Genomic DNA, 27339 nt, shown 5'->3' with positions numbered 1-27339 from the left:
GATCAGAGAGCCAAGACGGACACAGAAAGGGATTTGAGGAACTTTAATATCCTTTCTTGTATCACCGATATAAAAAAGAAAAAACATTAAAATTCTTTGCTTTGTATGAGTTATGCAAGCTTAATAATCATGTAAACTTTCACCATTTTCCAAAACGTTTTATTAGTAACAATCAGGTGCAGTGTTTTACTTTTTGCATATTGCATATAACAACTTTAACCAGAACATAATAATTAAATAATAATAAAATATATATGTGCTAAATATACTAAATAAAAATATGTTGTTCAATAACCATCATAATCTTTGAAAACAAAAAAACGATGGTGCTGAATAGTCTTTCCTGGGAACTGACGAGGGTGGACAGCAGAGGTATTTGTGGGCTAATGTTGACAAGATCTTAAAGCGCCTGCTGTTTTGTTTCCACCATTCCAAAGGACTACCCATTTTCCTGTCAATCACAGTCTCCCTCAGGTACCTTTCCAGTTCCTCTGTGATACTCTCAGGGGACTGGTCTTCCTGGCTGGTTGAAGTAAGCATGGTGTCAAAAAGACTGTCAATAACACTGGAGGCAGGATCCACCCTTTGTCTTTTTGGGTCTCCCTCTTCTTCTGCAGTTCTTTCTTCTTCTGTCTCCCCCTGGCTCTTACTTGCATCAGCCTGTGTCTCCTCTTGGAGCCACCCTTTTGCACTAAAAAGTGCATCCTGTGTCAACGGGTGCTGCTTATACCGGGGATCCAAGAGGCAGGCAAGAACAACTTCTTTAGTTTCAGTGATTTTCTGAAACCTTTTGTCTAGACTTTCGAGTATTGTTTTCCTGACTGTTTGAATTCCAACTGTATTTGGACCCTCTGATTGTAAAAAAAAACTCTTCAACACACCCACTGAAGGTATTATACAGGAGGCAGATGAGTCTGCCTTACTCATTTCAAGTGTAATTTCCTCCAGTGGCATGAGGGTCTCCACCAACTTTCCTGCCAAGTCCCACTCATTAGGTGTTGGGCAAACAAAATGTCCATGGTCACTGGAATAGGCGGTGATGGCCCTCTTCTGCTCCAGCATCCTTAACATCACGTGCAAGGCAGAGTTCTATCTGGTAGGTACTGATTGAAGGATTGAATGGACAGGAACACCAAGTTCTTTATGTATCACTGCAAGATGTTGCTGTGCTTTAACTGAGTGGTTAAAATGTGTGACTATTCTTTTACATTTTGCAATCATGTCACCTACAGCTCGCTGTGCAGTGAGGCCATCATTGATGACAAGCTGAAGGGTATGGGCACTACAACTCAGGCCAGGCATCTCTGCAACTTTCATGCCTTTTATCATGTTTGCTCCACTGTCTCTTAATACCAAATGCACTCTTTGTTGCCCAGTGTCCCACTCCTTCAACAAATTCTGGAAAGTCTCTCCAATATACTCCCCAGTGTGTGACCCAAACATCGCCCTTACGTTTAAAACAAGTTCCAGTCCTTATCAATGAAATGTGCTGTTAAGCTCATGAGTGACTCATTTGCTCCTGACCAACAGTCTGTGGTGAAGACTAGGGCTCCAACATTTGCTGGGGAGAGAAGCTCTTTTACTCGGTTCACAACTTTTGGTATAGCTCTTCCATCATCTGTGTACGAAAATATTTGCCAGATTTTAACGTATACTTTTGCTCCAGCTTTGTGATGAGCCGTTTAAACCCTTCCCCCTCCACAATAGCATAAGATAGTAAGTCTGTTGCTATCATTTCCATTACAAACTTATCGATAGCTTTAGCTCTTGCATCATTTGAAGTCCACTTGGTATTTCTCTCCATTACTTGTTGGAGTGTGAGCTGTTTTTGTGTTCTCTGTGGTTGTTGAGCTTGGGCATTCAGATACATTTCCTTGTGTTTATTCTTTAAATGATACCGCAGGTTGGTAGTGTTCTTTGATTTCAACTTGCTTGACCCTTGTCCCACTGAAAAGGAACAAATGTTACAAATCATACAAGCCGAGGCATCCTTGGTGTAATAGTCCCACACAATACTACAGCTTTCCTTTGCCTGTAACACACACACAAATAATAAATATTATATATAATGATTATTCTTCTACCCTGTCCAAAGTAGTTTATCATATAGCATTATCATAAAGCAATATTTCGCATTTGTGTCATTATTATCTAATATGCTACTTCTCACTTGTATCCCTGCCTCGCAAAGAAATACTGCACCTATGCACGTTTTTTTTTAAAAAACGGTAACGCAGCGTCACACATTCGCTGTGCTGACAGGTCTTTTATAGCTGCTTTTACGCGATCTTGAATTGGACATTTTATCCTAAGCAGACTCGGAAACCATTGTTCTTTATGTTAAATGACGCTGTTTATCTGTGCGGCTGTTCAAGCAATTAGCCATTTAACTCGTGATTTTGACATATTTGAAGGATACTAAAACATGACATCAGTGAACACATCAGTATAATTGTTATGCACAATCACATGTATTGTAATGTATCACCCCGGTAAAAGAACGTTTTGGCAAGGTAGCCTAATTATGCTAGGTTATCGTAACTTTAGCTCGCTAACTTACAAAACAGCTAGCGTGAAAACAAGGCACTCAATAATATGTAATTAAAGAATGAAAACGTTGTTGTGATTGTTTATTTATTCCATAGACCACACTTACCATTAACAAATAACAAATGCTCCACGCCCTTTACGGGGCTCTGCTCTTCTGCTCCTCTCCTGTGTTTCAGTTTTGGGGTGCGCGCATTGAATAATGATGACTCCTAGAAAGCACGCTCTACATGATAACAAATAGTGCACCATCTGCTGGACAAGTAACACAAGTGCTTCATTAACAGGGCTCGTTACAGGGCTGTAATAGCGGAGGGAAAAAAGTGAAAAATATCGGCTCTGATTGGCAGACCCTGATATCGGCTGATAATATCAGCCGGCCAATATATCGGTAGGGCTCTATTAGACACTTTAAAGTTATTAATCTGAATCTAAAGCGATTATAGTAATAGTAATAGTGTTACTACATGAATGCAGATTTATAGTTCTGCTTCGACTCAGGCACACTGCCGGCGTAGCCTTGTTGCTGTGCTTTTTTCATTTATGGATCTGCGTTGAGGTTTATGCGCCGCAAAGTAATTCATCGCCACAACGCTAGAAGGCTAGGATTTAAAAATGACGTTTGTGTACACAAAATGAAGCGGGAAAGTGTACCGGAAATGTATGTAGACCAATCACACCTTATCGTCTGCGTCGCTTTCCCTTGCTGTCTGTGACAGTTCGACGCGTAGTTAGAAAATTTCGGAGGTGCAGGTCGGTCGATACAAATGCTCTGCAGAGGGGTTCAAGGCTCGCGGCACCGTGAACAAACGATTTGATGCACAACCATAAACTGGGCTCACCGTGTTACTCCAAAGGACCCCTGAGCTGCCTAGGAATGCCTGAAATAAATAAACTGTTACTGAAGAAGCAGTTATACTGGGAATTTAGAACAAATAAATAATACTCCCTCTTTAAAGGGCCCGTATTACACTGTTTTCTGATCTATGTTATAATGTTGTTTCCTCATCACAAACAGACCTGGACTTGTGTTTTGTTTGTTTCATTCACACACGTTTATCACACAAACTGCAGATTTAGGATTCTTCTTTCAAACAGAAAACACTCTGTTCAACCTTGTGATGTCATGTGGTAATACAGGAAGTGCTCCACTGTGTTTTAAACTCCATACACCTTCACTAGGATCATTTGGATGATTTCAGTCCTGGAACTAAAGGTAAAAAGTAGCTTAAGTTAACTTGAAAACTACACTACATGACATCACAAGAATGCATATTTGTTTACTTACTAGTTTTCTAAAAGGATTATCATAGTTGTTTTTGTTGCAACACAATCCCTCCTACATTGTATCACACACTGTACACACACAACACAAATGTGAGCTAAATGAACTAAACCAGAGGAGTCCATAGACACACAATAGCCTCTGGCAGCAGATGAAGCGCATTATGTAAAACAGGACGAGCCTGGCACAAGGCCTCATGGGAGTTTGAGTTTTAGCTGTGGTGACGCGGGATCACAGGGAGAGGCCGGAGGGCTAAAAACACGCGCATAATGTGAAGCAGATTAATCAATAATGCTTTATGATATAGTGCGATATAGGGTCCTTTGTGTGTTTGCTTCTGAGTCACATTGAAACACATGTGTGGCCAAAGATCAAAACAATCCTGGTGTTTTCCTCCAAAAGTTACACGATACATGTGGTCCGCTGTAGCTTTTTATAGACTGGTAGATTAGAATTAAAATACAAGAAATTAAAGGTCCTATATTATGCAAAATTTACACTTTTGAACTTTGAGCCATGTTATAATGTTACCTCCTCAAAAACAGACCTGAAGTTGTTTTTTGTTTCAGTCACACATGTTTGATTCACACTTTATTATTCATGTCTACATCTCCAAAGCTCTAAATGCTCTGTTCCACCTTGTGATGTCACCTTTTACCTTTAGTTCTGTAGGTATTGGCAATTACAGGGCTAAAATTATGTATTAAAAGTAGTGCTGTCATGCGATTAAAAAAATGGAGAGATTAATTAATTATGATCTGTAATTAATTAATCTAATTAATCTCTTTTTAATCTCACCTAAAAATTGCTGAGAAAATCCTTCAATTTGAGGTATTTTCATTTAAATTCATTATTACATTATTGTGGCAGATCAAAAGACTGAATATAGAACAAAAAAAGTGACTTTATAAAGTCATTTATTGTTTAACAAATCTCTCCAATTTGGCTGTTGAGCCCAAGTCTCCATGAATAAGAAACTGTTTGCTGTAAAGTAGCAAAGACGAGGAAATCTGAACATAATAACTTTTGTCTACTTAAAGACAATAAAAAGTCCAGTCTTTCCTTAACCATATTAAAAATATTATTGATAGAGAAATGTTTTATATATGAGATCACTGGTTTTAGTCCTGGTTTAGACCTGCTTAGTCCTACTTTAGTCCTAGTTTAGTCCTAGAATGGGTTAGTCCTGGTTTTAGTCCTGGTGTTAGTTCTGGTTTAGTCCTGGTTTAGACCTGGTTTAGACCTGGTTTTAGTTCTGGTTTTAGTTCTGTTTTAGTCCTGGTTTAGTCCTGGACTGGGTTAGTCCCGGTTTTAGTCTTGGTGTTAGTTCTGGTTTAGAGGCGCACAAAAGGAAGCGCGGTTTACGCAGCGTACGCGAGAAAACGTACGCGGCGCACGGGAGCAAGGTTAATGACAATGATGAAGGTGTGTGTTTGTGTTTGTTTGTGTGTGTTTGTGTTTGTGTGTGTTTGTGTGTGTGTCCCCTCATGTGGCAGGTCACTATAGGACAGTAGTGCAGACATCATGAGCCTATGCAGGTTGTTTTCACCAGTGACATTTACGTTGTAGGCCTCGTCCATTGTGACTGACGCCGCCAACGTTAACATGACGTTTACATCGCTCTTACTGCGCGCGTTTTGTGTGGGTTTCCGGCAATGAGTGGAATTACCGAAATAAAAAAATATATAAATGTGTTTTTTTGTGTGTGTGTTGTTGTCCCAACAACACATAAAAACAGATTTTATAATAAAGCAACTCGCATACAGAAACAGTAAATATGACCTAAATAAAACTTCAACTTTCCTTTGATTTTATGTTTTTTATTCTTAATGACTCATAATACATACAAAGATATATGAAATCTGGGCTGGAATGTAATTTTTTAGACTAAAAGTGCAGCATTCCAAGACAGTTGACAGTGAGTGGTCAATTTAAATGTATTCTGTGTTCAGTCTTCGAAATTGCACCTGTTTTTGCTCATAAAATTCTCAAAAAAACACCAAACTCCATAAAATTTGGATCAAGTGTACAGCAGGCATCCAGGAACAAGAAGATCTGTCAATTTGGACAAAAAAACATCAGATCGAACCTTTTAATTCTAAGAGGATGATATATTACACTAGAACCTCCTCACTGGAGTAATGTTTGTATGTGTCTGTGTGTCTCTGTCTCTCTGTGTGTCTCTGTCTCTCTGTGTCTGTATGTGTCTGTGTGTCTCTGTCTCTCTGTGTGTCTGTATGTGTCTGTGTGTCTCTGTCTCTCTGTGTGTCTGTGTGTCTCTGTGTGTCTGTCTCTGTCTCTCTGTGTGTCTGTGTGTCTCTGTCTCTGTGTGTCTGTGTCTCTGTCTCTCTGTGTGTCTGTATGTGTCTGTGTGTCTCTGTCTCTCTGTGTGTCTCTGTCTCTCTGTGTGTCTCTGTCTCTCTCTGTGTGTCTGTCTCTCTGTGTGTCTCTGTCTCTCCGTGTGTCTGTGTGTCTCTGTCTCTCTGTGTGTCTCTGTCTCTCTGTGTGTCTGTGTGTCTCTGTCTCTCTGTGTGTCTCTGTCTCTCTGTGTGTCTGTGTCTCTGTCCTCTCTGTGTGTCTGTGTGTCTCTGTCTCTCTGTATCTCTGTGTCTCTGTGTCTCTGTCTCTCTGTGTCTCTCACTGTCTGTGTCTCTGTGTCTGTCTCTCTTTATGCCTCTGTCTCTCTGTGTCTCTGTTTGTCTCTGTCTCTTTGTGTCTGTCTCTCTGTCTTTCTGTGTCTCTGTCTCTCTGTGTCCATCTCTCTGTCTCTGTTTGTCTCTATCTCTCTGTGTCTGCTTCTCTGTGTCTGTCTCTGTATCTCTGTCTCTCTCTATGCCTCTGTCTCTCTGTGTCCGTCTCTCTGTCTTTGTTTGTCTCTGTCTCTCTGTCTCTCTGTGTCTATCTCTCTGTCTCTCTGTGTCTGCCTCTGTCTCTTTGTCCCTGTCTCTCTGTGTCCCTGTCTCTCTATGCCTCTGTCTCTCTGTGTCCGTCTCTCTGTCTTTGTTTGTCTCTGTCTCTCTGTGTCTATCTCTCTGTCTCTCTGTGTCTCTGTCTCTCTGTGCCTGTGTCTCTCTGTGTCTGTCTCTGTATCTCTCTATGTCTCTATGTCTCTCTGTCTCTGTGTGAGTGGAGCTGATTGTTCTGAGGTGATGAATGATCCCAGTGGGAGCAGGGAAACAATTAGTGCCGTCTGCATCTCATCCTCTCCCTCCTCCTCTCTCTCTCTATCTCTATCCTCCTCCTTTCCTCCTCTCCCACCTCCTCCTCCTCCCCTTTTCCTCCTCCCTCTCTCCACCACACACACACACACACACACACACACACACACACACACACACACACACACACACACACACACACACACACACACACACACACACACACACACACACACACACACACACACACACACACACACACACACACCCTCTCTCCATATCTCATCTCACTGGGATCACACCAGTCCATCACTGAACACATGCTCTTCTCCCACTCCACACCTCCACACCTCCACATCTCCACAGAACAGCAGCAGTGAACTCATCTCCTGACTGTAGAATCCAATATGTGCAGAATCAATATTTTGCATTATTTTATGATGAAATTATGTAATATAATTATTTGGAGAATTTGGAGAATTTTTCGTGCCAGAAAAACATGAGACAGAAACCACAATTTGAATAATTACAGATGTGAAACTCTTTACTAGAATCCGAGAGAAAAACAAAACAAAACAAAAAAACTAATGGGCCTGATTTTACCCCCAGTCATGGCACTAGTGCTGGTGCTGAGGAGTGGGCGTGTCCAGGTGGGGTTGTACTTTGCTGCTGGAGGCTGGAGTGGGATAGTACAAGTACATATATGATGACGCCATCTGAACCAATCTGTGACCGCTGTGGCATTTAAAATCACTGCCCGTGTGGGTAAAGTCTCCAATCTCTGCCTCATTATCAGGCAGCACAGAGGAGTGTGGGGAAAAAGTTGTATATGTGACAATAAAACAGCTCCAGAGCCCCACGATGCAAGTACACACCAGCAGAGGCGCAAGGAAAATAGAATTTTGTGTGGGCCATGACAGAACTGACTGGGTTTGTGTTACGAACAGAGGCTATTGTGTGTCTATGAACACTCCACGCACACGTGCGCCCCTCTCATGCACATCAACCTTTAATAGTTTTCTCTGCGTTTGTTTAAGACCAGTGTCTCTCAGGTCCAGTGCATTTGGTCCCATACAGGTGGATTTCTCGTGGATTATGGAATACGTTTATTGTCATAAATGTTTTTGATGTTATCGCTATGTGAACAGATATGATACATGCATGTGCTCCACTGTCACAGAATCCGTGTATCATTCGTTCATTCGTTTTTCAATATAAAAACCAAAAATAAGAAACGAAAAAACAACAGGTTTCTTCGTTATTTGTCTCCAAAACCAAAATGAAAAAACGGATAACGATTCGTTTTTTCAGTTTTCGATTTTGTGTTTAAATGAAGAATGGAAAAAAACGGATAACGGCCGTTTCCCGTTTTACGTGACTTCTGTGACTGCGATGCCGAACTTTTGCACCGCGTACGGACTGAATCAGGATGGATCCAGGTCCGAGACCAGACCGAGAACCAGAGCGGGACCAGGGCGGACTCTGAGCTGTGACTCCGAGCCTCCACGGGGTCCGAGCCTCAGCTTCGAGCTCCGGCCCTGCCGTGGGCTCTGAGCCTCCGGTCTGGTCCCGGTCTGGTCCTGGTCTTGTCTCGGTCTCGGGCCCGCTTTGGTCCCAGTCTGGTCCTGGACCTGGTCAATTTGAACCAAAAGCTCTTAGTTCGATTCATTTTCATTGGTGTGAAAGCGTCAGTCAGAGGCTTTGCACCACCTCGGAACCAGCCGCGGTTCTTGAGCGCGGAGGACCGGAGCAGCTCTGTCCCGGTCTCAGTCCCACTCTGGTCTCGGTCTGGTCTCGGACCTGGATCCGTCCTGATTCAGTCCGTATGCGGTGCAAAAGTTCGGCATCGCAGTCACGGAAGTCACGTAAACGGGAAACGGCCGTTATCCGTTTTTCCCATTCTTCATTTAACACAAAATCGAAACTGAAAAAACGAATCGTTATCCGTTTTTTCATTTTGGTTTTGGAGACAAATAACGAAGAAAACTGTTGTTTTTTCATTTTCTTATTTTGGGTTTTATATTGAAAAACGAATGAACGAATGATACACGGATTTCACAGCCCGGAGCTGTCAGTGAATCCGTGCGCTGATCCCTGTCAGAGTCCGGCCGCCAGAATGTGAGGAAATCGACATCGCAGCATTAGAAGCACACACAGGGTAAGACAACACAGTTTGAATTTGAAGGATTTGTGTCTGAGCAGCAGCAGTGAGTTGCACTTCATGATAGAAAGCTTGGCAGTGGCGGACTGATATTTGAGAAAATAGTCCCTCAGCGTGTGACAATTCATGCAATGCAAGGTTAGTTTTATTTCAAACATTATTCTATCAACACAGACATTTACATGGACAGTCTGGTGTAATAATAGATTTGCTTCGGGTGTTTTGTGGAGTGGGTAAGACTGTTTTTAGTGGCAGGATAACTATGACCATTGACATGCACTAGCCTAACCAAGCACCAACAACCGCTGTTAATACAAGGACTGGATGGAACATTAAAAAAATAAAATAAAATGTCTCCACACGTCTCCAACACTAGGAAATGTCCAAAATTCCAAACTGTCCCTTTAAAGCTCACAACCTCTAGCCAGGCTGGAAACACCTAGTGCCTCCGCTGAATTTCATTTCTCTCCAGAAGTGAATTTTATCAAGGGAAAAGACGTTATTGCCCTTTTTCTTAGGGGATTTGGGAAAAGCTTAATATACCAGTTAGCCCCGTTAGCGGCGCATTACATATGTGACTACCAAATAGCAGCAATTGGTTAAATAAAAAAGCACCCGCTTACCGTTGAGTGAACAAATCCTAACGCTGCGAGGTCAGACGGTTTCCACAAAGTGAAACCAGCTGATGAATCAAGCTACACAACCTCCCCTGTATCTCTCAGTTTTGCATAATATAGGACCTCAACGTGGTAATAATACTGCAATACCCAGACTAAAGTGTTGGAAAGTATAAAAAAAGGCCGGTGTGGTTCATAATTCAGGTTTAGATGAGCGTGTGCAGAGGGAGCTGTCTGGTGGTGGGATGTGAAAAAGTTAATGAGAGTTTTTCAGAGACACAAATAGAAGACAAAAGACAGGTGTGAACAGAGGAGGAGATAATTACACAGGAGCAGTACTGCGTCTCACGTATTTGTGCGAATACTGCATCGGGCCAAATGTGTTCCACAGTACAGCATTAAATGACCAGTGCAAGTTATACCAGGTCAGATCTGTGAAAAGGTGACCCAGCTTAGGAAATAGAAGTTTATCAGTTCATTTTTTAGCAATAAACGATAAGTGAATACCAGATCATTCTAATGCCATACTGTGGAACATAATAGACAAAACAAGAACATCTCTGTGTAAGTAAAACTGACTCTTCTGAGCTTTAAGTCATGTTATAATGTTGTTACCTCCTCAAAAACAGACCTGGAGTCGTGTTTTGTTTCATTCTCAGGTTTGATTATTAGTTTTTCAACATCTCCAAAGCTCTGGTCCACCTTGTGATGTCATGAAGCAGTAGTTTTCAAGTTAACGTCTCACTTTTAGGGACAGTGGCAGTGTCCATCTAGTCTGATTCATCAGCTGGTTTCACTTTGTGGAAATCGTCTGACCTCGCAGCATTAGGATTTATTCACTTGACAGTAGGTGGGTACTTTTTTATTTAATCAATCGCTGCTATTTGGTTGTGATGTGCCACAAAATAGACCCAGACAGGTGCTTGAGTTTGACGTCGTGGCTTCACAGCTCTTTGCTGATTGGCTGGTGAGCGGTCTACAACTTCTGGGGTTCTTGCAAATCGTCTAGTGTATTCTGATTCCTGACCAAGTTGCTGGAGAGAAATAAAACTGAGCGGAGGCACTAGGTGGCACGAGCCTGACTAGTGTCCACCAGCATTTTGACCAGAATTGAAGAGGCAGCTTAAGCCAGGCTGGCGGCACCTAGTGCCTCCACTCAATTTTATTTCTCTCCAGCGACTTGGTCAGGAATCAGAATACACTAGACGGTGTGCAAAAATCATGGAAGGCACCAGCCAATCAGTGAAGAGCCATATATGCTGTGCTGGCAACGATTCCTGAGATCGAGGATTTAAAGCCGGAACAAAGAGAATGTTTGGTGAATTTTATCAAGGGTAAAGACGTTATTGTCCTTCTTCCTACGGGATTTTGAGCATTACATACGTCATGACCAAATAGCAGCGATCGATTAAATAAAAATAGTACCCGCCTACCTTTGAGCGAACAAATCCTAATGCTGCGAGGTCAGACAGTTTCCACAAAGTGAAATCGGCTGATGAATCAGGCTAATGTCAACCTACTCTGGTTCATCAGATTCTACCTGGATGACTGAGGGATTTCACACACATCGTGAGATTTCACTTTTACATTTTGGTCAGTAAGGATTTGCAATTCCATGTCTGAAATGATCCAAATGATTCTAGTGAAGGTGTACGGCAGGGGTGTCAAACTCATTTTGGTCCGGGGGCCGTATCCAACCTACTTTGATCCCAAAGGGGCTGGATCAGAAAACTCATGTCATATAAACCCCAAAAATAACAATAAGTTCAAATATTTGTGCAGAGAAACGCAAATCTATTACAGAATTTTTTTTTAATTGATGAACTCTTTCTTTTACAAAATATTATAATATTATGAACAACCTGAAACTTTAAGAAAAATGCAATTTCAACACAATATTTTAACATGAACTTGTTTGCAAATAGGAATAACTCAGTTTTTGTTGTAAAATCCTGCACTCGGCTCCACTTTTCTCATTTTGGACATTTTGCTGATGAGGGTGTCACGGTCAACAGTCAAAACTCTGGTGGGAGGGGCCACGTACAGAGACACTGGAGACACTGCTGTGATAAACACCACAGAAAATTAACAATATTTTAATAGAAAATATGATTACAATATTTTAGTAGAAAATCACCCAAGGGCCACATTAAAGGTCTTGGAGGGCCGGATCTGGCCCCCAGGCCGCATGTTTGACACCTGTGGTGTATGGAGTTTAAAAACACAGCTTCGTACGCTTCCTGTATTACCACATGACATCACAAGGTATTTCCTGTTTGAGACAAGAACTAAACCTAAATCTGCAAGGTGTGTGTGTTAAATGTGTGAATGAAACAAAAAACAACTCCAGATTTGTTGTTTGTGATGAGGAAACAACATTATAACATAGATGAGAAAACAGTGTAATACAAATATAAACAGTAAACTCGGTGTCCTGTCTGTCAAATGGAGTAGACGCTGTGTACAAAGTGTCTTGCTCAAGGACAAACCGCAGCACATTTGAACTGCCAACCTCACGTTCTCTTTGACGGGCGCATTATGCAGTGATATTTGTTTGTTAAATCACTCGCTTGGTTCTTAATTAAAAATAAACATAAAATAATTGCACTGACACATTTCTAATCAGGGACACAACCAGGTTTTATTATTTATGCCTCCTACACTTCTTTTCTCTTCCTCTTTTCCTCCCTTGCTTCCCGCTCTCCTCTCCTACCTCTCCTTATCTTCTCCTCCCCTCGTCTCCCCCACTTCCCTCTCTCTTTTTCTCGTACTCCTCTTTCTTCTTCTCTTCTCCTCTCCACCTGTCATCCTCACCTGATCTCCTCTCCCCCTCAATCCATGTATCATTCGTTCATTCGTTTTTCAAAGTAAAACCAAAATAATTAAAAGAAAAATCAACAATTTTCTTCATTATTTGTCTCCAAAACCAAAATAAAAAACAAACAAACAAACAAACAAACAACAACAACAACAATAAAGGGATAACGATTATTTTTATTCAGTTCAATTTTGTGTTTAATAACATGCACAAACTGCTAATTCATTCATTTTCATCACATGTCACCAATCAGCAGTTATTTCAAACTGCGCATTTTACACTGTCTAGAAGGAATGCAGGTCAACTTGAAGCCCATGCTAGAACTATACTTCACATCACAAACATTGTAGGACAATGTGGCGCCTTGGAGGCAAGACAGTGCACAATTTTTTCTCAAACAATTACATCAGTGGATATTTGCTGTTCTGCAACAGTTTGACGAACAACTTCCTAGAGAAAGAGCTGCCATCTCCCCACTAACCACCAGAAGCAGAACTGGTCGCCCACGCTACGATCTGACAGCAGAACAGATAGAATTATGTTTGGGACTTGGGCTTAATGGGCAAGGAATAGCCTCACTATTTGCCATCAGGCAACGGACTTTGTACCGCCATTAACACCGCCTGGGTGTACCACCACTTCAACACACTCAACTGTCTTGGGAGAACCTACTGTCAGACATAAGACAGATATTGGAAAATATGCCGAATGCTGGTGAGACCTATGTATGGACCAGTCTGCGCCACATGGGAATTCATATCCAGTGCAGGAGAGGTCGAAAAGCTCTACAAGCAATTGACCCAACTGGACAATGTGTGCGTCATCAACAGGCCATTCACCGCAGGACCTACGATGTTCGTGATCCAAATGAGTTATGGTGTTTTTACTTTGATAATGCCATTATTAAGTGTATTAATGTGCCCATTGTAGGCTACCTAAGGTATTTCCCCCATGAGTTAAACTGACGACTTTGTTTTTCTTGCTGTCTTTATTTGCAGGCACATAGATTCAAACCACAAGTTAATTCATTGGAGAATGGTGTTTCACGGATGTGTGGACGGGTATAGCTGCACTATTATGTACCTACAGTGCTTAATAAACAATAGGGGTTCTAGTGTGCTGACGCTATTTGAAGAGGAAGTGCGGAACTTTGAGCTTCCATCAAGAGTCTGGTGTGACCGTGGAACTGAAAACTTCGAGGTTGCACGTTTCGTCCTGAACAGAAGAGGGTTACATTGGAGCAGTGTCACTGCTGGCCGCAGCGTGTATAACCAAAGAATAAAACGACTTTGGGCTGAACTGAATTGTGTTGTCTCTTATTTTTATGTAGAACTTTTCACTTTTATAGAGAAACAAAACTAAATTGACTCATTGTCAAAGTTAGATATGTTTTCACTACACTACATTTATGTACCACAAATACAACGGGCAGCGAGGAGTTCCGTAATCAATGGAATAATCACGCTTTGTCGACTGAAAGGTACAGGACATTGCTCCAGCTGTGGTTCACAGGTGTTATCAGACAAGTAAGCCAGGACATCACAGGGGTCAACTGTGTCTTTGCATCTCTCAAATCCCAAGGTACTGCCTACCGTGAAACACCTCCTGAACTTCAATTCAAGAGTGTCATAGAAGTTCCTTGATAATGATTTTCATGTGAATGACACTACTATGGAAGAGATACGTCACACAATTGATGCTTTAGGGGACGGTGCCTTCAAAACCATTGATAACTAAATTTCACTCACCTTCCGCATCCTGGAGAAAATCCCCCCAGAACTCCACAATCCTGTTCTCATCAGATCTGTTGTTGCTTCTGGTCTCTGAACAGTGAATTTCAAACAGTTCGTCCAGAGAGTCAGCTGTGAGATGAATGAGAGTGTAACAGAGCAGGGAACAAACGAAGGAAAAGCTTCTGGATATGGCTGAATCTTCTGGAGGACACCAATAGTTTTCAGCCGATCTCTGAACCTCAACACAAGATTTTGCAGAAAAAAACAACAAACAAAACAAACCAAAAAAAACCCAACTTTAATACTAAAGAAGTTCCTTTGCCCCATTTCTTGTACTTTCTTTTACTCTCAGCAAAGTACTTGCAACCAGCAGGGGCTGAAAAGGTGAAGAAATATAATTGGCCTTCACTTTCCCACCCTGTGTTATTACCATATGCAACAAAATTACCTTTCAAAAGGTCCCTGGACACGGTGAACCACTTGGGAAAGTAGAGTGTGAGAATAGTATAGTGTGTGCAGTAACTGATAGAACCACAGACTTGTCTCAGCTTTTCACACAGATCACCATCTGTAATGTCATCAAGCTTAGGTTTGCACATGTCTGGTCCCTCTGCAATGCACGTGAAGAGTGTATTTGATAGGAAACAAGGTGGTGGGCCTCCATGTACCAAACTGACAGCAATAGCTGTACCAGCATAGAAGTATTTGTCCTCACGTACTGTAGCATCCAGTCAAATTGAGGCCAGAACTGATGGTTAAATGACTTTTAATCTTTTCCATGCCGTGTCAGAGAACCAACATAAGAGCTAGACAACAACAAAATAACATACATTACCATAAGATCGCTGCATCACCAGCTCATTACATTGTTTAACCATTATCCATTTTAACATTAATTCAATACAAACTAGAAAAGCACCCAGAGAGCGCAGACCTCCGCCAAGGACTATCCCCATTTTTTATATAAATTGCGATAAAATCAATCTTCTGAATCAGATCCAGATCAGCCTTTGGAATATGAAAGAGGATCCCATTGTCCATCCCTGAGTCAAATTTCATGGGGTTTGGTCAATAATTAACCGAGATATTGAGAAACAAAATTTTTGGCCCCATTTACCACAATGTTGACTAAAATTTCAAAGTGATCCAGAATCCAGGATTTCTTCCGGATCACCCCCAAAATGAAATCAGTTCTTCCTTTTCACATTTCCAACAAATCCTGAAAATTTCATCAAAATCGGTCCATAACGTTTTGAGTTATGTTGCTAACAGACAAACAAACAAACAAACAAACAGACAAACAGACAAACGCCGGCAAAAACATAACCTCCTTGGCGGAGGTAATAAGAAAAAGCTCATATGTACATTCACAAATAAAACAAACCTTGTTCCCCTGTTGACTGTTGATATTTTTAGTTTTTTTTATATAAGCTTTTACCGTTGTTTTTATTTTTCACTGCTAATGTTGCTGTGTTTACTTTGCGTGTTTTCTGTATACCAAGCTAACATTTTTACCTTCACTTCCGCTCACACAGGAAGTCACCAAAATAAAAGCATAACCTTACTATTAAACACCATGGACTGTATGTTAATGTACATAAGAACTAACTTGACCTTTAGATGTACAGTTAAGAGAAGAAAAGCAAGTACAGTAGATCACTTACAAAGTATGGCCATTCTAGCAGTAGCTTAAACAGTTAAATTTTTTCTACATTAGCACAGAATGTATACAAACCAGTGAAATCCTGACTAGGGGGCCTTCTGATGATAAGGGTGTAACCACGTCTGGTCTTCAATGCTGGCTACAATAGCACTAAACAAATCATCCTCTTCCTCAGAATCTTCAGTTATATTTATGTGTCCCACAGTCACTTTCTGGGCGGAGTCTAGCCTGGCCACTTGTCGATGGTTGTTCAGATGGTGCTTCATGATGGCTGCTAGCAGAATGGTCCGCAGTAACAGTGCAGGACGGGGTCTTAGTGACACTAGTATCCATCGCAGTGTCCTCTTCTGCCTCTGAGCTCTCACTACTACTACGACAAACAATAATTAATTTAGTTTGAAATCATAAAGACAAACAAGAGGATTATAAAAAAACAGAACCAAAAATGAGTCTAGGACAGCACACTTACTTCACCTGATACAGATGGCCTCAGATATAAAGTTGCCTTTTTGAAAACTTTCTGAATGAGGTTTGCATCCATCTTCTGGGCATCAGACAGTGATGGGGCAACCAGCCTATTCCCACAGGCCATGAGGATGTGTAAGCTGGAGTAGATAAAGAAGGTTTTGTGATACAACATGTAATTAACATGAAGGAGAACAACGAATGACTGTCACTACATTTACTTGCACACTAATCTCGACTTAAGGTAATCATACACTAAACAACTTTTTGAGCAATATTGTCAGGCAACTTTACTATCAGATGCTGTATGGGCACTTTCCTACTGATGTTAGGCCACACATATTTACCAGGGGAACTTCAATTATCAGCATAAAACTTGTCACAGTCATCCAATCAGAGTATTAGGAGCGTTTATGTTGGCACGAATAGTCCGAGTACAAAAACTCCAGTTCGGCTGAGGTACTGGACTAAAACAAGTCGAATTTCTCTAAGTGTATGTAAATGTACTGGGCAGCGTTTCCCGAAAGCATCGAAGATGCTCACGTAACTTCACACATGGCAACATCTTACAAGTTTATGGACCATTTCCCGAAACCTTCATTGCTTACATGAGATCACTTGTTAATCTACATGTGGTCCAGAGTAATTGTTGTAAAGTGGTTTCTTGCAACGCAGTGGTCCGTGGACACAAGAGTGGGTCTGATGCTATAGCCATACATATTGGAGATTTAAATAAAGACGTGTTCAAGAATTGTTAGACACATCTAAAATGTTTTCTGGCCTAGGCTATATGAAAATTCATGACACAATGACGGTCCCTTAATCAACAAAGCTTTCGGGAAATGGTCTGTAAACTCCAAAGTGTTGCTATGTGTGAAGTTACGTACTACTTAGACGCCTACGATGCTTTTGGGAAACATGGCCATGATCGTTTATTTTAACTTCTTTCAACACAAGACCGTGGACTCTTATCCATTACAATACTTACCTCACATCATCAGGAATAAATATTTTTATATGAATCCCTTCTGGTGAAGTTTTATTTCCGTGCCTTGTCTCACAACGCAGCTGTCATCAGCAGATGGCAGCAAAATAACATCCTTGTTGAAGGTCTTTGTTCTGCCCCCAGTGGAGAATTTTTCTGTTTTGAGTTTGTCTATTTTGTCCACTCTGAGCTACCGTAGCCGCTCTATTGTTCTAGACTTTTCAGCTATTCTTGTGTGTTTAGTTCCTGTAAACTGTCTTTTGGCCCATGAAAAATATCTGTCTGTGAGTACTGTAATGTTATGACCTGTTAACTCACTCTATGGGGCACTTTGGGTTGTTTTATAGTTTCAGATTCCTGGTAAAATTGAAGATGCTAATAGCGTTAGCATGCCTATGTAAATTTACATTACTGTTAGCATGATGCTAATTGTTTGTTTTACAGACGTTTTGATGAAGTCCAACAAATACTATTGTTATTGTTATGCATATATACTGAATTATTAAACAGCTAGACATTGTTTTATGTAGTTCTACTTATTCTTTGTTTGTTTAAATGTGAATACATAATTGTAAAATGCATTAATTTTTTTATGTTACAGTTTTACAATAAACTCTTCAATAAATGTCCAAAACAGCAAGAAGCTTCCTGCGTGTTTATTGGAGATGCTGTTTGATATCTGTAAAGCGAGTCCCGAAACACTAGTGGAAGCAGAATAGTCTTATTCATTGGCATCATTGTTCTTAACAAAAAAAAACAAACAAAAAACATATAGAACAGAATGTAAACATACAGACAGCATGACAAAAACAAACATTAAAGTGTGCTTAGCAGCAAACATATGGATACTAACTGTTAATATGGTGTGTGGTTTGATAGCTAACAATGTGAAGTGTAACGTCTTCAGCATGGCTAACTCTGCTCGTCAGACTAGAACAGATAACCCTGGCGTTAGAATGAGCTCCCTTGCGTTAAAAGGCTGACTTACAATCCTGTTGCATGACTGTCTTACCTTTTTTTTACATTTTCTTCTTGAATTCCAACACCTGTCCTGAAACCCGGGAGTCTGCAGGTTTGTTGGTGACATGGTTGTACCATTAGCAGCATTTCTGTCTGGTCAAAACAAATAGTTTATCTCTGCATTAAGACTTGGAGTAGAATGAACTTGTAGCGCTGTGCTGATTGAACTAGTGTTGATTATAGCTGGTGAACCCAAGATGTTTCGCAAAATTCTTCCATGCTGCTATGAGGATGAGGAACATCAGTGTCAGGAACAAGAGCGTCCAAACTGAGACTGAAAAATCTCCCTCTCTCTTTTCCTACTCTCTTCTCCTCTCCTCTGCATCCTCTCCTGCTCTCTCTTCTCCTCTCTCTACCTCTCCATCCCCTTTTCTCCTCTTCGCCCTCCTGCCCTTCGCCTCCTCTCTCTTGTCCTCTACATCATCTCTCTCTCCTCTCCTCCTCCCCGCTGCTCTTCTCCTCTCTCCATCTCGCCTCCTCTCTCCTCTGCATCCTCTTCTCCTCTCCTCCCTCTTGCTCTTCTCCTCTCTCTCCTCTCCTAATCTCTCTGTCCATCCTCTCTCTCCTCTCCTCTCTCTTCTCTTCATCCGCTCTCCTCTCCTCCCTCCTGCGCTTTTCCTCTCTTTCTATCCCCTCTCTCCTCTTGTCCTCTCTCTCCTCTCCTCCTCTCTCCTCCTTTCCTGTAACAGTTTATCTCTTGTCAGTGGAGTATCTGGGTGGATGGTGCTTTTGTTCAGGGTAAATTCCCACTCTGGGCTTTTAAACTGCCGTGGCGCCCTGGTTCTCCTCTTCTTCTCTCTCTCTCCTCCTCTCCTCATCCTCCTCTCCCCCTCTCCTATTCTCCTTGTTCTTCTCTCTCCCTTTCCTCCTCGACCTAAGCTCCTCTCCTCTGCATCATCTCTCCTCCTCTCTCTCCACCTCTTCTCTTTTCTCCTCTCCTCTGCATCCTCACTTGTCCCCTCCTCCCTCCTGCTCTTCTCCTCTCTCTCCATCCTCGCTCTCCTCTCCTCTTCCTTGCTCTCTTCTTCTCTCTCCTCCTCTGCCTGTCCATCCTCTCTCCTCTCCTCTGCATCCTCTCTTCCTCTCTCTTCTCCTCTCCTTCCCTCTCTTCACCTCTCCTCTGTATCCTCGATCTCTCCTCTCCTCTGCTCCTCTCTTCACTCTCCATCCTCTCTCTCCTCCTTTCTCTTCTCCTCTCCTCTGCATCCTGTCTTCTCCTCTCCTCTAGTCTGCATCCTCTCTCTCCTCTGCTCTTCTCTTCACTCTCCATCCTGTCTCATCTCTCTCTCCTCCTCTCTTCCTTTCTCTTCTGCTCTCCTCTACTCTTCTCTTCACTTTCCATCCTCTCTCTCCTCTCCATCCTCTCTCTCTTCCTCTCCTCTGCATCCTCCCTTCTCATCTCTCTACCTCTCTCCTCTCCTCCTCTCTTCTGCATCCCCTCTTCGTCTCTCCTCTCGTTCTCTCCTCTTCTTTCTCTCCACGCCTTCTCTCTCCTCTCCTCTGCATCCTCCCTTCTCATCTCTCTACCTGTCTCTTCTTCTCCTCTCTTCTGCATCCCCTCTTCTCCTCTCCTCTCTCTCTCCTCTTCTCTCTCCACTCCACTCTCTCCATCCTCTGTCCTCTGTTTTCTCTCCTCCTCTCTCCTCTCCTCTCTCCATCCTCTCTCTCTCTCTCCTCCCCCCCGCTCTTCTCTTCACTCTCCATCCTCTCTCTCCTCTTTTCCGGTGACAGTTTAGCCCTTGTCGGGTGAGTACCTGGATGGATGGTGCTTTTGTCGGGGGTAAAGTCCCGCACTGGGCTTTTAAACGGCCGCGGCGTGCTGCTTAATGACGAGCGCGCGTGTGTGAGAGTGGAGCTGAGAGGAGACGCCGGGCCCATTATCACAGCTCTTCATTCAAATGCAGTGTGGAGATGTGCACGAGCGCCTCTCCAAACGCCCGCGAGTGGCAGGGACACACAAACCAAATATTCTCTTTTCAAACACGTCTTTATTTTCACTTTCAAACCAAAACCAACCACGAAGACTCTCTCTAACTGTTGTTCCTGTTGCTGCTGGGTTTAAGATGGCGTCACAACTTTCTACAGGTTCAATGCTGCATAACTCTTGGTGTGAAGTGAACTGTCGGCGCTGCTCTGGCTGAAGCTTTGTTGGAGTGTATTTGAACACAACCTGACCACAAAGAACTGACTAAAACTTGCCGCACACTTAAATAATTTTTAAACGTGCAACTAAAAGTGTACGCCACAGACACGAGGAGAATCTTATGAGACTTAAAGTCTCCGATCTCAAAGACTGCAGCGGGTCATAACTGCGACCACCAAGTCTCGCTCTGAGATTAAAAACAGGACTAAAACAGGACTAATCTAGGACTAAAACAGGACTAAACCAAAAGTGAACCAGGTCTAAACCAGGACTAAAAGAGGAATAAACCAGGACTAAACCAGGTCTAAACCATGAATAAAACAGGACTAAACTAGGTCTAAATCAGGCCTAAAACCAGGTCTAAACCAGGACTAAACCATAACTAAAACAGGACTAAACCATAACTGAACCAGGACTAAAATAGGACTAAACCAGGACTAAACCATAACTGAACCAGGACTAAAATAGGACTAAACCAGGACTAACACAGGACTTAAACAGGACTAAACTAGGACTAAACCAGGATTAAAATTGGCCTTGAGAGAATGCAAGAACCCCGAGCCCGTGGAACAGGGTGTCCGCCAAGTGCAATTGCGCGACGGCTGTTCTTAACCCCGTGGGGCGCGGAGCTCTGTGCCGGTTCTTTCACCTGCAGTCACCTGACGTTCTACACGGGCGCACCAGTCCAGGTCCAGTCCTGGTCCAGTCCTGGTTCAGTCCTGGTCCAGGTCACTATAGGACAGTAGTGCAGATATCATGAGCCTATACAGTTTGTTTTCTCTATTGCCAGTTGCTCCGGTTTGACATTTAAGTTGTAGCTATTTTATATGAGTTATTTTTTATATATATCTGAAACTGTGTTATTATTATTTCTGAAATGTGGTTCAAAACTTCAGATAAATGATTTTTAATGCATAGAAAGTTGGTGATAAAGTCCACAAGAGGTAGAGTCACTGTCGCTAATCTGCAGCTTCACCTCGATCCGTGCGCTGTGTGGATTTAAACAAACACACGTGAGGAAATACTCTCGCCTTTTGACTTTTAAAGAATGCCTCAAACTGGATTCACAGAGCTGCTTTGTGGACTGGAGTCATTATTTGCCGAGGACAAATTCTATAGATAATGTGGATGAGATGCTGCACTTTACCACTTTACGAAAGGTGAGTTATAATTATATTTAATTATTATTGCGCTATTTCCTGAGTATCTTGCGTCTCTGTGTCCGTTACTCTGTCTGTCCCTGATCTGTCTGTTTTATAGGATGTTGCTGTAGTGTTGCTGATGTTTGGTGGTTACAATCTGACAGAGCAGCTCAGAGTCACACAGACACGACACACATGAGGCCACACACACGAGTTTACACGAGAACACTTGCGGGTAAAACAACAAAACATTTTGTCGGAAGTGCCTTTCGTTTAGATGGTGATGTCATTTTTGGGGCTTAAAAACACAAAAATCTGAAACCACCCTCCAGAGTGGAAAAGTTGAATATGGTCCACCGTAGTGTTTCCGTCTACACTGCCCAAGACTCAGAACTCTGGTCAAATCCGCTCAGGTCACATACATGTTTACGTCACATACATCACCACCTAGCGTCACCTGATTCCACACACTTTTGCGTCACCATATGCACACAGAAAACGCTTGTCTAACAAAACCTGTCTTAGGACAGTTCTGAAGATGAGGTGCAGCTAGCAGCCGAAACATGTCAGTAAGGTAAATACACTTTACTGTATTGTCTTTAAAAAGAACCTAAGAAGTTAAAGTATCTAAGACAAAATGAACATCTTTAACACTTTCTTCACTTTGACAGATGAAATCTTCAACTCTTTAAGTTTCCATTACAGAACTGGAAGCACCACAGTGAGCAGGATTGTGATGGAAATATGCACAGCCCTAACCTCTGTACTGCGGGAAGATTACTTGAAGGTAAATTTCACTTCATGGCCTGTTTCTCTTTGTTCTGATGCCCCTGTAACACCTCCCTGAGGGCAACAGGTCAAACAGATCAAAGCCACGGTGGTAGCTGTTATCTCACACATTATTAAAATGTCCCATCAGTTAATTAAACAATACATTTTCAATAGAAACATTTCTCTGATTTCTGGATGTATTCATTCAGTCTTTGTGAAATGTGTAATCAAAAAGTAAAGTGAACTGTGACAGTTTGAGTGGGTGGTTAAGCAATGAAAACCATCAATTCACCAGAGATTCATTTTGTGTATCACTTTTGCATGTGTTCCAAAGACACCATCGACTAACTCTGAGTGGAAGGCCACTGCCAAAGACTTCGCGGACAAGTGGCACTTTCCACACTGCTTAGGAGGAAACACATCTTCATTCAACCCCCGGCCAAGAGTGGAAGCATGTTTCATAACTATAAATCTTGGTTTTCCATCATTCTTATGGCTGTAGTTGATGCCAACTACAAGTTCTTGTATGCCAGCGCTGGGACACAGGGAAGGGCTTCAGTCTGTTTCCATGGGCCAAGCCTGGAACCCATCGAAGAAGCAAAGAAACAACGGGACGTCCTTTGCCAGTACTTTGTGTCACCTGCAGGGAGTGTGTCTTGGAGAGAACACATGGTCATGGCCCTCTGTAGCCCTGTTGTTTGAGATCACAGAGGACTGTGTGTGGACTCTTTGACTTCCAACAACGAGGCTATGGATTGATTCATACATCATTTGTCCTTTTGGGGTGTGTTAGTGTGTGTGTGTGGGGGGGGGGTCACACCCCTGTTGACACCTCCCTCACCTCACCCCCCTACTGTTAAGTTGTTTTTTTGTGTGAGAATTTTGAAATGAAATTTGACAAAATGTAAAGAAAGGTTCTTTTTTTTTCTTTATTTTTGGATACACTGTAACAGTAACATTTTTATTTTTGTATAAAAACTAGGGCTGGGCACATTAACGTGTTAATTTTGCTTTAACTAATGAATTAATTATTCAATTCCACAATTATTTTAACGCTGTTAACGCAGTTTTTATTATTTCTGTTTTTACTCTAAACGTCACTGGCTTTTATTTTGAAAAGTCAGTTGCGAGCGAGTCTAGGATGTTGCTTACTGCTGCGCCGCTCACCGGAAAACAGAAGAAGGCAGGTTAAAAACATGGAGAAGGAGAAGGGTACGCAACTTTTACGTGGTCATTTTAATTTTAAAGTCCTTCCAGACGGCGCAGTCCACAGAGCAATAGTAATTTGTAACCACCGCAATGCTGAATTGTCGTATCACCGGAGTTTTACGAGTCTAAAATATCACTTAAATGCATTACACTCTGTTGAGGCCCCCAAATCGTTTAATCAAACAAGTGGAGCGAGGTTTCAGCAGACCACGTTAGATGCACTGAGTGGTAGAAAAATAGATAACAGATGCAATATCAAAGTGGATAGCTACAGCCTGCAGGCCCATTAGTGTTGTGGAAGTTGCTGGTCTGAGAAACGTTCTCAGAATCGCGACAAATGACGGTGGGTAAGAGCTTCCCTCAAGAGGCACCACGAGTTGTATGAGAAGGAGAAGACTGCAAAAGCAACTGGGGGACTACTGGACATCACTGGGTAACCACAATTACCTCAGCGTTACAGTGCATTATATTAATGAACAGTGGGAGCTGCAGTCACATGCTTTAACAATAATGAAAACATCGGAGAGACATTGTGCCGAAACGTGCGCCGAACACTTTATTCAAGTTTCACAGCAGTGGAATGTGTCAAATAAAGTTGCTTCTTTTACCACAGATAGTGCAAGAAACATGATCACTGCTGCGAGACATCTGCCCTTTGAACATATCCCATGATTCACGCACAGTCTCCAGCGTTCCATCACAGTGTCACTGCAGAACAGTCCATTTGACAATGTCCTGGCCAAGTGCAGAAACGTTGTAGGGCACTTTAAACACAGTCCTGCAAATGCTGCAGAATTAGAAACAAATTGAACGTGGACAAAAGAAGGAATCCCTTGTGCAAGATGTTCCAACCAGATGGAATTTCACTCTGGCCATGATACAAAGCATCTGCAGAAACAAACAGCCACTGAGAGATGTCCTCTCTACAGTCCCTGACAAAAGTCTTGTCACTTATCCATTTTGTAGAAACAAAAGCTTATAACCTGACTTTAAATTAATCGATTGGTTTTAGAAATGTCTCATATGAAAGCTAAAACCCTCCCAAATTATGCTCAATATACTAAAATAAATGTTCTTCACTGAAGAAAGATTGATCATTTAATGAACACAGAAAGGTCAGATTTTGGCAAGACAAAAGTTTTGTCGCTTACAGAAAATTTAACAAATAATTTACTTCAAATACAAAAATATGTTGCATAACGTCAGTGAATTAAGTAGTGGTGCTGTGAGATCCATATTTAATATCTTGTATGACTTCCATGAGCTTGAAGGACGCATCCATGCGGTTCAACAATGATTCATACAATTTGTTGATGAAGTCATCAGGAATAGCAAAGAAAGCGTCTTACATGCCTCCCAGAGTTCATCAAGATTCTTTGGTTTTGCCTTCCATGCTTCCTCTTTCATTCTACCCCAGACATGCTCAATGATGTTCATGTCTGGTGACTGGGCTGGCCAGTCCTGGAGCACCTTGATCTTCTTCACCTTGAGAAACTTTGATGTAGAGATAGAAGTATGCGATGGAGCACCATCCTGCTGCAAAGTTTGACCCCTTTTATGGTTGGGAATGTAAGAGGAGCTAATACTTCTTGATATTTTAGACTATTGATATTTACCTTCCACCCTGCAAATGTCTCGCACACCCCCAGACTGGATGGAACCCCAGACCATGATTTTTCCGCCACCAAACTTAACTGTTTTCTGGGTGAATCTTGGATCCATGCGGCTCCAGTAGGTCTCCTGCAATATTTGTGGCGGCTGTGATGTAATTCAACCGAGGATTCATCTGAGAAATCCACCTTCTGCCACTTTTCCAGTGTCCATCCTTTTAGCAGGCTGTGGGCCTTGGCAAATGCCACACAGTTTTTTAATTGCCTTTTGTTTAGTGCTGGTTTCTGTGCACTGATTCGACCATGGAGGCCATTTCGAGACAGAATTCTACAAACTGTTCAGGTTGACACAGGGACTTGAGGTGACCAGGCCTGGTGGAGTCTGCTGCAGTGGAAAAGGGGCCTTGGATTTTTGAATCAACAAACGGTCCTCCCGAGCAGTTGTCTTGCGGGGTCTGCTGGACCTGGGCTTGTCAAAAACATCTCCAGTCATTTCAGATCTTTTTCTTATTCTTTGTACTTGACGCTGAGACACATTGAAGGTGTCACCACCTCAGCAGTGGATCTGGTCTTCAGCCTCTTGATAATTAACACTTTGGTCTCAGGGTGGATCTTAGGCATGTTGTCAGAGGTCAAGTTGCAGTTGATGTGAAGGTCTGGTGTGCTGGGGTTCTTTTTATACACACCCACTAATTGATTGATCAGTAACTGATCACAGGTGAGGCTGTAATCTAGGATTGGGTGCATCATATGACAAGGCCACAAGACTTTTGTCTTGCCAAAATCTGACCTTTCTGTGTTCATTAAATGATCAATCTTTCTTCAGTGACGCAAATTTATTTTAGTTTATTGAGCATAATTTGGGAGGGTTTTAGCTTCATATGAGACATTTTTAAAACCAATCGATTAATTTAAAGTCAGGTTATAAGCTTTTGTTTCTACAAAATGGATAAGCGACAAGACTTTTGTCAGGGACTGTATACACACACAGACTGCCATGCTAACTACAGCCGAAATGGACAAACTGCATAGGTTGGAAATGCTACTTGAGCCTGGCAGGTATGTCTTACATTGTGTGTGTGCGTGTGTGTGTGTGTGTGTGTGTGAGTTGGTGTGTGTAAAGAAATATGTAAATGCACATGAATTAGAGGATATTTGTGTACAAGTTGTGTGTATAAATAAATGCTTAGTTTTGAGTTTATTTTGTGTTGCAGGTATGTGACAGAACTTTTGGGAGGAGAAAAGTATGTCTCATGCTCTGTGGCTCTGCCTGGATGAATGTGATGGAGAACTCAGATGAGGACCCTGTATATGTGATGCAGTTCAAGTCTACATTCAGAAAAGACCTGGAGACATGCAAGGAAAATGCCAGCATTCCATATCTGAAGATTGCAACTGCACTGGACCCTAGATTGAAGGACCTCGAGTGTGTACCCAGAGCTGAGAGGAGTGAGGTGTGGGCCTTGGTCACCAACTTACTTAAGGAACAGATGGCTGTTGCAGAAGAACCTGTGAAAGAAAATACATCATGGCCACCAGAGAAAAAGTTAACCCTATTGACTGATTCATCTGAGTCAGATTATGAACAGGAAGACGACTCAAGTGAGAGCAGTGTGCGTCAATACAGAGCAGAGCCCACCATAAATTCAGATTCCTGTCCATTAAAGTGGTGGTCTAAACATGCGCACACACACACACACACACACACACACACGCGCACACGCACGCACACACACACCAGCCCCCTATGCACAGACATACTCAGGTACACCTTCAGCATCCGTACCCTGTGAAAGGTTGTTTTCTCTTGCTGGTCATATTGTACAGAAGAAGAGAGCTTCTTTGTCATCTGAAAATGTGAATAATCTAGTATGGTTTAGCTTCATACAGAGGATTAAAAAAGAAAAAAAAAAAGTTCTATAAATTGACTGCACTGACAGTGTTTCTGTCTTACTGTTACTGTTTTTGACTTCTCATTGATTCTCATTTTTATATCAAAACAGAATAACATT

At 42.0% G+C, this 27339-nt stretch overlaps 1 pseudogene; it reads right to left on the bottom strand.

Annotated features, from left to right (window-relative positions):
• LOC129410145 (zinc finger BED domain-containing protein 4-like) overlaps positions 1-20330 on the bottom strand; it is a 33250-nt pseudogene extending 12920 nt beyond the window's left edge.
• Positions 20331-27339: the final 7009 nt, after the last annotated feature.

Source organism: Boleophthalmus pectinirostris, unplaced genomic scaffold (assembly GCF_026225935.1).
Source record: "Boleophthalmus pectinirostris isolate CB_2022bp ecotype Guang Dong unplaced genomic scaffold, ASM2622593v1 HiC_scaffold_21, whole genome shotgun sequence".
Lineage (NCBI taxonomy): Eukaryota > Metazoa > Chordata > Actinopteri > Gobiiformes > Gobiidae > Boleophthalmus > Boleophthalmus pectinirostris.
This window is presented reverse-complemented; position numbering and strand designations above follow the sequence as displayed.